Source organism: Condylostylus longicornis, unplaced genomic scaffold, assembly GCF_029603195.1.
Source record: "Condylostylus longicornis isolate FDR11 unplaced genomic scaffold, ASM2960319v2 ptg000133l, whole genome shotgun sequence".
NCBI lineage: Eukaryota > Metazoa > Arthropoda > Insecta > Diptera > Dolichopodidae > Condylostylus > Condylostylus longicornis.
Window position 1 is genome coordinate 90,001 of NW_026578101.1, and position 12,824 is coordinate 102,824.

Consider the following 12,824-nt stretch of genomic DNA (forward strand, 5'->3'; position numbering starts at 1 on the left):
ACTACTGGGTTTGAAAGAGATAGAGACAAAGAGTCCGTAGATATAATTTGGAGTAATCCACAGAAAGTTTTCTGACGATATAGTGAGGTGCAAACATAAAGCAAATATTTTTGGTTTATATCAGACATTAGCTGAGTGACAGATTGGTTATGAACATAAATCGCCTTAACATAATTTTTTTGTATATAGCTATGACTTCATTTGAACATTCAATAGAGAACACTAATATATGACTAACTGAATTGCTCCAAATCTAAAACAGAACTCGTTATAACTCTTATAACGATGGAGAGAAAAATTAAGATAAGGAGAAGAACATAGTGTTAAAATGGCAAAAGGCACTGTTAAATTATTTACTCTCTTATCATTCTCTTTCAAAAGAGGAGGTAGAAAGAACTATAGTTAAAATTGAAGCTACCGGAATTACTATTTAATACGATTATGAATGGTCAAAAAGCAGCTTTTTACCATTTTTGAGAAATTTCCAATATCGTGAATTGCCTTAATATTAGGAAGAAGCCTATTAAAGTAAACTGGAGCTAATGTATCAAAAATTTTTTTAAAGTGGGTTTTACGACTTAAAGGAATATTTACCAAATTTAAATTGTTGACTCTTAGGCTGTATAAATTGGACCTAAGAATAAGCATTGAGTTTTTTTTTTGGCAAAAGCTAATTTATAGGCATAAAGATTTCTTAGAGGAAACACTTTAGAATATACAAAATTAGGCAAGCAATGGGACCTCCTATCCTTTCTATAAATAACTCGAAGGAAAACATTTTTAACCTAAAAGTAAAAGTTCAATAGAATTAAAATAAATCCCTCCTCGAGATACTATACCATATTGAAGTTTACAGTGAACTATCGCATTATAAATTTTTAAAAGTAGGCCGTTCTAGCAAAAATTCCTTAGAAAATAAAAATTTCTTAAACAAAATTAGTACTCCTAAGTATAATTTCTAAAGACTCAATTCAAAAGCAACCTGAAGAAGAGCTAAAATTTTGATTTACCGATGAATTTCTAATACAGCACACAATTGTGCAAGTCATTTTATTGCAATCAGCTGAATGAGAAATTAAATGCAAATCGGAAATATTTTCCTTTTTTGATTAAGAAGTCATTACTTTAGTCTTATTACTAATTTCAAGTCTATGATTTATGAACCAAGATCTAATCAAGTCAATATCCGATTCCAGGCTGACTTTCAAGCTATTAAAATTTTTTTCACTATATGCAAATGCACAATCGTCAGCACACCCAGTTACGTCTCCTTTGACAGATTGATTGAAAAGTGAATTTATATAGATTAAGAGCAACAACGGACCTAAGACTGACCGCTGTGTTTATCGCACAGCTTTCACTAAAGAGATTATTCAATTTTACTCATTGAATTCTATTTTGAAGACAAGAACGAATAAAATCTAACATAAAACCTCTGCAACCAGCTCTTTCTAATTTTGAAATTAAAGTTTCATGATCGATGACATCGAGTGCCTATCTATGAACAGAGCAGCTATGTGGTTACTTAAATTTAGACTTGAATATAATTTGGGACTCAATTTCAAAATAGCATCCTCTGTGCTTTTGCTAGCGAGAAATTCAAATTGCCCATTTCTAAAGAAATTAATTTTATTCAATTAATTAAACATTCCTTTTTTGATTAATTTCGTTTGAATCGAAAAGTTTGCCAATACTCGATAAAATAGAAATTAATTTTGCCGATTCAGCAAAAAAATCATTAAATTTATTTGCAATTTGTTTATCGTCAGTGATTATTGCAAATTATTTTATTTATACTAATGTTAGGAACTTGCTTATTTAAAATATCATTGACCACCTTCTATTCCATTTGAGAGTTACCAGAATGACGATTCAATTCAAAAGTATAACATGTATCACGCAAAATTTTTACTTTCGATTTTATGACTTTGCAGAGGGCTTTAAATTCAGTTTTTAAAGTTTCATTGTCGGGATCCTTTCTGCATTTCAAGGCTAATTTATTTTCGATCTTAGTTTCATTTAAAAGCTAATCTGTCATCCAAGGTTTTAGTTTGTTTCAAAGGAACTTTTAAAAATATGAAAATTTTGTAGTTCGATGAATTTGTCATAAGAAAGACTTAGATTTGCTTCTGTTTTAACTGTATACCAACTTTCATGTTGAAGAAGAAATGACAGTCTCGGAAAGTTAATTTTCTTACGAGAAACATTTTCTGAATCAGAAATGCGTGGAGGCAGATTATAATGATTTAAAGATAACAAAGTCATATTATGATCTGTAATACCTAAATTAAAATTTTCTGCCATCAGGTCAAAGCCTTCAAAACGATTTTGTTTCCTCAAAAAAAAATGATCAATGTACGAGTATGTACTGCTAAAATCAGAAACACTCGTAGGCGACTCTATCAAAGGTAAAAACCCGTGCATTGATAATACTCGCATAAAAATTTCTTTCAAAATATCGATGCTTAAGTCTCCAATTACAACAACATTTTTTGATTTTTCCTTTAATAAAATATCATCGAGTTGATTAGAAAATAAAGAATAATCAAAATTAGTGTTATTCAACCTGTATATACAAAAGATTATAAAATTAACATTTTCAAAAGTACATTTGATTTCGATGATATCAGCAGTTTTTAAAGAAATTGAGGTACACAAGTTTGGAAAATCTTTCGTTATATAAACTCCAATAGCACCAGAAGCATAATTATCGTTGCAATTACAATGTAAAAAATACCCAGGAATATTAAAATTGGATTGTTCTGCGGTATAAATCATTATCTCACTTAAAACTATTATTAACGGCGCACTAGTTAAATATTCTCTTATCCAAACAAACTTTAATTTATTGTTTTTTCGCAGTTCTTTAGTTTTTTTAAATATAAGTCGATTTTTAGATGATAGCTTTGATTAATATAGATATTAGTGTTCTCATGTTTAATCCTATTTTTTACAGTTTTACTTTTAGATAATATATCTTTCTTAAATTCACTACACTTAAAAGAAATTCTCACTAAGTTAAACGTACCATAATTTCCGCTTTTGCCTGCAATATTTCGGTTTATCTGGGTTACTTGATGGCTGTCGATATCCTTCGGTCCTACAACCGTATCAAGGAAATTTCTTAATAAGTCACATTTTGCTTTTACAGAGTGAAAATTCTCTAGCAGAGGCATATTAACAAGGTCTACAGCATTTACCAACGCCTCCTGCTCCAAATTATTAACCTTATTTCTCAAAAAGTTCACCTTTTTCTTCAAGGTTATATTCTCTTGCTCTAGCTCCAGCTCATGGATTTGTTTTATTTCGGCGAATATTTCGTAAACTTTCTCCGTATCCATCGCGATTATATATCAAGAATATTCCGTATCAAGAATATCGGGAAAAATATATAATATAATATAATATCGGGAAAAACATATAAATCGCGTTTTCAAAATGCCTGAAACACAGCTTGAATAAAAAGATTGTTGCAACTTTTGCATTCGAAATTCTTTTGCTGTCTGTCAATTTTTTAACATTTGTTGCAATGCATCAAAATATAGGAAATGATCTTTTACACTAATTATTTTATATAATGATTTTATTAATATTATTTTTTATTTTTTTCCCTTCTTTTTTCTTTATTTGTTGGTTGTGTTATTGTTTTTTTTGATACATTTAGATGTACTTAGTTTTTTTGTTTTTATTTCATAAAGTTTTCACTTTTATTATATTAACGCTTAAACAGCAAACACAGGAATATTTTTATTTTTGTCTTTTACTTTTTTCTTTTTTTATTTAAAAAAAAAAACAAAAAAAGACGAATTTTCTTTTTTTATTTAAAAAAAAAAACAAAAAAACACGAAAAAATAAAAAACATTAAAAAATCACCTTTATAATATTAAATACAATAATAGTAAAAATAATAATCATAATAATAATAATTATATTAATAATAACAATAATAATAATAATAATAATAATAATAATAATAATAATAATAATAATAATAGTAATAATGATAATAACAATAATAATAAAAATAATTATAATTGTAATAATAAAAATAACATAATAATAATAATAATATTAATAACAATAATCATAACAATAATAATTATAATAATAATAAAAATAATAACAATTGTAACAATAATAATGGTAATGATAAAAATCATAATAATTAAAATAATATTAATAATAATAAAAATAATAATAATAATCATAATAAAAATAAGAATATAAAATAATAATAATAATAACAATAATTAAAATAACAATAAAAATAATAATAATAATAATAATAACAAAAATAATAAGAACAATAATAATAATAATAATAATAATAATAATAATAATAATAATAATAATAATAATAATAATAATAATAACATAATAATAATAATATTAATAACAATAATCATAACAATAACCACAATAATAATTATAATAATAATAAAAATAATAACAATCGTAACAATAATAATGGTAATGATAAAAATCATATTAATTAAAATAATATTAATAATAATAAAAATAATAATAATAATCATAATAAAAATAAGAGTATAAAATAATAATAATAATAAAAATAATTAAAATAACAATAAAAATAATAATAATAATAACAAAAATAATAAGAACAATAATAATAATAATAATAATAATAATAATAATAATAATAATAATAATAATAATAATAATAATAATAATAATAATAATAATAATAATAATAATAATGATAATAACAACAAAAATAATAAAAATAATAATACAAACACTAATAACAATAATAATTATAATAATAATAATAATAATAAGAATAATAATAACAATAATGAAAATAATAAAAATAATTATTATAAAAATAATAATAATGTTAATTATAATAATAGTAACAATAGTAACATTAATAATACTAATAATAATAATTATTATAATATAAATAATAATAACAACGAAAAATAATGTTAATTATAATAATAGTAACAATAATAACATTAATAATACTAATAATAATAATTATTATAATATAAATAATAATAACAACGAAAAATAATAATAGTGGTAATAATTATAATTATATTAAAAGTAGTAATAATAATAATAATAATAAAAATAATAATAATTATTTTTTTAATAACAACAATAATAATAATAGCAATATAGGTAATATTAATAATAGTAATAATAATAATAATACTAATAATGAAAATAATAATAAAAATAATAGTAAAATAATAATAATAACAATAATAATATAATAATAATAATAATAATAATAATAATAATATTAATAACGAAAATAATAATAATAATAATAAGAATTAATACTTATAATAATAATATTAATAATCAATAGTAATAATAAAAACAATAGTAATAATAAAAATAATAATAATAATAATAATAACAATAATAATTACATTAATTATAACAATAATAATAATCATAATAAAAAAAATCTGATGTGTTTAGCACATAACCGACCGCATTGTGTATTGTCTAGTTGAGTGAAAGTGTTACAGAATATTAAAAAAATGTCTGTAAGTACTTTTTTCCAATTTTAAGGACATTTGTAAGCTTATAGTTAAACTACCTAGAAAAATGTAAATTTGGCTCTTAGTACAGTTTCGTTTTGTGCTATCCGAATTCCCTGAAATGCCCACCAGTTAGTTTTGGTAACAACCAGAACTGAAATATCAAATTTCATGAAATTTCATCAATTCGTTCTGTAGATATGGTGAAAAATGTTAAATCGGCCCGCAAATCAGTTTTCGAGCTCTGATGTTTCCAAAAAATTTATATGCTCATTGTTTTAATACGAGGGATTCATATATTAAATTTGAATGAAATAGATTGGTAATTTCTCTTTATATTCACAAAAATGTATATTTGGACCATAGTAAACGTCTAGTTGCCGATGCCTGATCTTTCCAAAAAAATTTTACATGTTCATTGCTTTAATACGATCAATTCAAATATTAAACTTCAATGAAATCGGTTGATTATTTCTCTTTATTTACACAAAAATGTATATAATAGTAACAATAATAACATTAATAATACCAATATTAAAAATCATTATAATATGAATAATAATAACAACGAAAAATAATGATATAAATATTAGTGGTAATAATTATAATTATATTAAAAATAATAATAAGATTAATACTTACAATAATAATAATAAAACTAATAATTTTTTTTTTCTACTAGGTGAAAAAAAATCTCGAAAGAGACGAAGAAGGACGGCTCTATCTGCCTTTTTCCTCCGACATTGAGGGACGAAGGAGCGTGACTCCTGCTTTAAATAATCACCTAAATTCTGAACGGATAAAACTGGTCCTACAAACCAACTATTACCTCTGCGCCAACTTGGTTTTTCCGTGCAGGAATTAAATACCTTCCATAAGGAAATTGGTATTTCATGTTAAATCGAATGGTCTTGTTCGTTTAAGTCTTTCTGTCACAACGCCATTGTCTACCAGCCGAGCTGCTTCCATATTTACATGCTGTTCTAGACGAGCCCTATGTTTTGTAGCACAACTCCTAATTTCATCCACAACCAAAGGAATTCCTAAGTCCCTGTGAATATCACTATTACGCATATACCACGGCTCATTTACCATGCTCCGTAGAACTTTATTCTGGAAGGTTTGAATTTTGTTAATGTGAGTCTTCTTAGCACAACCCCACAGCTGAATGCCATATCGCCATATTGGTTTAATGATTTGGTTATAAATTAATATTTTATTATCAATTGCCAAATTGGACCTACGATCTAGGAGCCAATAATTTTCTCTATATTTATTTTCTAATTCTATGTGTTTCTTCTTTATATGCTCTTTCCACCTTAGCTTGACATCTTAAGTCATTCCTAGGTATGGCTATCGTAACATTTTATATTTGTGGCAAATCACTCGTGTAAAGCAGGTACAACGTTGGGCCCAATGTACTGTCTTGAGGGACACCTGCCTTTATTTCTCTTAGCGTGGAGTATTCAGCATCTTGTTTAATTCTAAATAATCTATCAGCTAAGTAAGATTTCAAAATTTCTACAAATGACGATGGTAACATTTGCCCTAACTTAAGTATAAGGCCCCTGTGCCACAGCTTGTCGAATGCCTGTGCTACGTCTAGAAACATAGAAGAGCAGATTTCCTTATTTTCCAAGCTTTTTTCTATAATATTAGTTATTCTATGGACCTGGTCTATTGTAGAATGGTTTCTTCTAAAACCAAATTGATGGTTCGGTAATAGGCCCCTATTTTCTATTATTGGCTTCAATCTCCTTAATAGCAGCTTTTCAAAAAGCTTAGACATCATTGGTAACAGTGAAATTGGCCTTTAAGGCTTTGTTTCCCTCAAGGATTTCCCGGGTTTGGGAACCATAATTACCTCCGCGACTTTCCAAGCACAAGGAATATACCTTAAATACATAGCTGCATTCATGATTTTCGTCAGATGTTTCAATGCCTCGTCTGGTAGCTCTCTCAGTACTTCCGCAGTAATAAGATCAAAACCTGGCGATTTTTTCAACTTCAGGGATCTTATCCCTTCCGCAACCTCTAATTGAGTAAGTGGAGCTATGCTGTCTGCTTCATTCGCGATAGATTCTACCAAACCCACATCTGAAGTTATTCCGTTTGGCGTGAATATGTTTTTCAAGTGATCAGCAAACAATTCGGCTTTCTCTATATTGTTCCTCGCCCAACTGCCATTTGCTTTCATCAGTGGCGGAGCGTGCCTAATCGGTCTCTTTTTGCTCTTTGCCGCCTTCCATAAGGAATCATCCGTTTCCCTCGTAGCTGACAAGTTCTTTATATAATTTTCGTATGTTGCCGATATAAATTCTTGGATTTTTTTTTTAAGCACCTGGGGAAGTCTGTTTAAAACAGTTTTATCATCAGGGTGACACGAACGTTGCCATATACGTCTGGCCCTTCTCTTTTCACCTACTAAATCAGTTGTTTCTCGAGGACAGCTATTTACTGTCGGTTTGTACTTTGACATTTTTGTATTGTTCCATGCAGCTCTTTGTATGATTTTAATAAATCTTTCTAACTCCACATCTAATTGCTCCCTTGATTGTATATTAATAATAGTAATAATAAAAATAATGGCAAAAATAATAATAATCAAAATCATAATAATAATAAAAATAATAATAATAATTATAATTAAAGTAATAACGAAGACAATAATTACAATAATTATAACTATTATTATAATAATAATAACAATAATGGCAATAATAGTAATAATAACAATCATAATAATAACATTAATGATATATATTAATAATGATAACAACAAAAATAATAATTGTAATAATCCTGATTATAATAATAATAATAATAAAAATAATAATAATAATAATAATAATAATAAAGAAAATAATAAAAATAATAATTATACTAATAATATTAATATAAAATATATTGTTATTGCAATAGAAATAAAAACAATAACTATAATAAAAGCAATAATAATAATAATAATAACAGTCATAATAATAATAATAATAACATTAATAATAATAATAATAATAATAACAATAATAATAATAATAATAATAATAATAATAATAATAACAATAATAATAATGATAATAATAACAATACTTGTAATAATGCTGATGACAATAATAATGATAACAATAACAGCAATAATAATAATAATAATAATAGTAGGAATAATAATAATGATTACAATAATTATAATAATAATAATATTAATAATAATAATAATAATAATAATAATAATAATCTTAATGAAAATAATAATAATAATGATAAATATAATAATAATAATAATTGTAAAAATAATAAAAGTAACTATTATAATTAATAATAGTTATAATAATCATAATAAAAATAACTATAATAATAATAATAGTAACAATAATAACAATAATAATAATAATAATAATAATAATAATAATAATAATAATCATAGTTAAAATAGCAACAATAATAATAATAATTATAATAATAATAATAATAATAATAATATTAAAAATAATAATCATAATAATATTAACAATAAAAATAATAAAAATAATAACAATATTCTAAATAATAATAATAATAATTACAATAATAATAATAATAATAATAACAATAATAATAATAATTATAATAATAATATTAATAATAGTAATAATGAAAATATTAATAATAATAGTAATAAGTATAACAATAATATTAATAATGGTGATAAAATAATTATTATAACATCTGATAAAATTATTATTATAACATTATAGTAGCAATAATAATAAAAATGGAATTAAAAATAATAATAATAAAAATAAGAATAATAATTATAATAATAATAACAATAATAATAATAATAATAACAATAATAATAATAATAATAATAATGGTAATAATAACAATAATAATCAAAAATAGTCATAATCAAAATAATAAAATGAGTGATAATAATAATAATAATGAAAATGAAAATAATAATAAAAATAATATTAGTAATAATAATAAAAAAGATAATAAAAATAATAATATTTATAATAAAAATAATGATTATAATAATTTTTACTATAATAATAATAATAATAATAAATAAAATTATAAGATAGTATAATATAAAATTATAATGACAGTAATCATAAAAATAATAACAATAATAATAACAATAATAAAGAAAATAATTATAATACTTATAATAATAATACTAATTATAACATCAATAATAATGAAAATAATAATTATAATTATTATAAAAATAATAACAATGTTAATAGTTATGATAGTAACAATAATAATGATAACATTAATAACAGTAATATGAATAATAGTAATAATGATAACTGTAATTACAAAAATAATAATATTAAATGTAATAATAATTATAATAAAAGTAATAATGATAACTGTAATTACAAAAATAATAATAATAAATGTAATAATAATTATAATAAAAGTAATAATAAAGAAAAAAAGTATAATAATTATTACTATAATACAATAATAATAATAATAATAATAAAAACAATAATAATAATAATAATAATAATAATAATAATAATAATAATAACAATAATAATAATAATAATAATAATAATGAAAATAATAAAAATAATAATTATATTATTAGTAACAATAATAACATTAATAATACCAATAATAATAATCATTATAATATAAATAATAATAACAACGAAAAATAATTATATAAATCAGTGGCCTCAAACACAAACCGCCTAACTCGAGTTAAGACAAAAATGAGATATGTTTACCAGCGAATTCTCCGTTTTGAGCTTCATATGCTCGCAAAACTTGGTGGTTCTACGAGTGTTGTAGCCGGAGTTATTGTCGAATTCACACATGACCTAACTCGAAATGGTAACTAAGTGCACTTGCACTAATCGCCTAAATTGAGTTAAGAGCAGAAAACATCTTTTTTATGTTTTTGAAACCACTTATTTCGAGATAGGCTATTGTTGCAAATCAAAATTAGTGACATTTTTTTTTCATGTATGAATTTTTATAACCGCTTATCTCGAGTTAAGCCTTTGTTGCAAAATTAATTTTAAGTTTTTTTAAATACTAACTCAACATAAGCGATTTGTGTAAAATAAAAATTGGTGGTTTTTTAAAGTCATCTCGAGTTAGGCGATTGTTGCAAATATTCCAAAAGGCTTCTTATATTGAGTTAGATTTTTATAACGCGTGCAAATAAGAACAATACATCAAAATTAAGCGTTTAGTGTTCGAAATAATACATGATCAGTATAGAATATTTTTTAGTTTTTTATTATAAAAAATATTTTATAACACTTAAACATATTATTTTATGTGATATATAAATAGGTACTTTGTGTAGATAGGTACTTTATGTCCATGGTTTAAAACTTGTTCACTATAGTTAAAATTAAATCTTATATTCAACGACAAGTAAGATAGTTGTATTTTTTAACCCAAAACATAAAACATCTGCACAAGTTACCTGTATTTTAATGCTCTAATTACCCAAATATCTCATGTTTAAGATTTGAATTTTTTTATTTAACAAATAACCTTGTAGGTAATTTTGTGATTTACCTGCGACAAATGCTTTTTTTCAATTGACGGAGTTCCCATGTTAAAATTACATGTGGCTAGCTACCTGATGTTAGATTGTTTTGCCTTTGTGGTCTAATTGTATTATTAAACAAAGTGTTCTTTATTACGCCCTTGTAAAACACATGTTATTAGGAAGATCAAATTTTTGTGTTTAACAAGAGTTTTTATTCTAATTATTGTATTACAAAGCAACACTTTTATTACTCTAAATGACTAATAAAACACATTTTGTTAGGAAATTCAAATTATTATAATTTGCAAGGGTTTTCAATAAATAAAATTGGTACATCTGGGAATAACAATATTTTGTTATACTTTTTATTACTCATTTCCGTGAGATTAAATTTCTTCGATTTTCGAATATTTATTACATTTTTGTTATTTCGAAGGAAGTATTTTTTACAAAGACAATAATTTATTATTGTTTTTAAATATGCTGATGTTGGAATAATGCAAAAATTATCCAACATAAATTTTATCCACGCTTAATAATTGTACGTTAAAAATTTTGGAACTTGCTAGGAGAGCTGAAATGATTGTGGCGGATGTTAGAGGTATTGCAATATATTTGAAATTAATATAACGGATTCAAAGTGTTTTTAAGCATAGAAATTGGTCCTATAGTAAATAAACAAGTATCAACAGATCTTACTTTGAAAACCGAAGTAATTACAGTTTTGAAAACCGCAATTGACTTTGGTCGTGGTGACTGTATTAATGATCCTGATTTTAAAATTGACAACATTCAAAAGCAAGTTTTCGAGTCCTATTGGGCATGTAAACATATCTGTAGAGATAAAAAAATATGAAAGGCTTTCTACTTTTATTCTTCCAAGAAAAATCCTTTTATAATTTGCCGAACGGTTAAAAAAATTCGCTTAATCTTTCGCGACCGGGCTTCCTGAATGCCCTCAAGTACGTGAAGGCTCGAAACTTACTCGTGGTGGAGTTTTAATTGAAAAGTAAATGCTGACAGCTAAAATAAAAATGTCGAGCAAACTTACAATATTCTTTGTTTATTTGAAAATCAAATACTTATATTACTCTATGATAATAGAGCAAATTCCGAACCAATTTATTTTGCCACAACTTTTTACGGAGATCTATATAGTTTTTACGACAGAACTTAGACTGACGAACAAACCATTTTCTATATGTAATTAATAATACGTTTCTAAGATTTAATTTTCACAAGTATCGAATTATTATTTTCTATACGGGTTCGAGTTCACTATCAAATTTGACTTTTCATTACAGTAGTTGTTATTATTATTGACTTTTCATTACAGCAGTGACTCACACTCGATTTCATTTTGTTTTCGATTTAAGAACTTTAATTAATTCGCATTTAGTATCATTATGAACAAGTAAGAAAGTCATATGGACTATAGCACATAAATAAAATAACAAACACCAAACCCGTAAACTCATTTTAGAGATTAATTTATGTGCTCATTTTTACAATAATGTAACAACTTGTTGTCAGATCCGATGCATAATGAAGCCTTTTTGTAATTGAATTACTTTTTGAAACTCTCTTAAGTGGAAACAGTCACACTACAGATTTCAAAAAATTGACTTCCAAATATATTTTACAAGAACAGTTTATACAAAGATTTTTTATATTTTAAGACGAGGTGTTAACTAGTTAGATTTTCAAGATATGCTCCAAATTGAAGAAGAGAAAATTTTAACAGTCATAACAATAGTAATATTAATAATAATAATAATAATAATAATAATAATAAT

At 23.9% G+C, this 12,824-nt stretch overlaps 1 pseudogene; it reads right to left on the reverse strand.

Moving 5' to 3' along the window:
- Window positions 1–1,049, reverse strand: part of LOC129614974 (putative nuclease HARBI1) — a 10,371-nt pseudogene extending 9,322 nt beyond the window's left edge.
- Window positions 1,050–12,824: the final 11,775 nt, after the last annotated feature.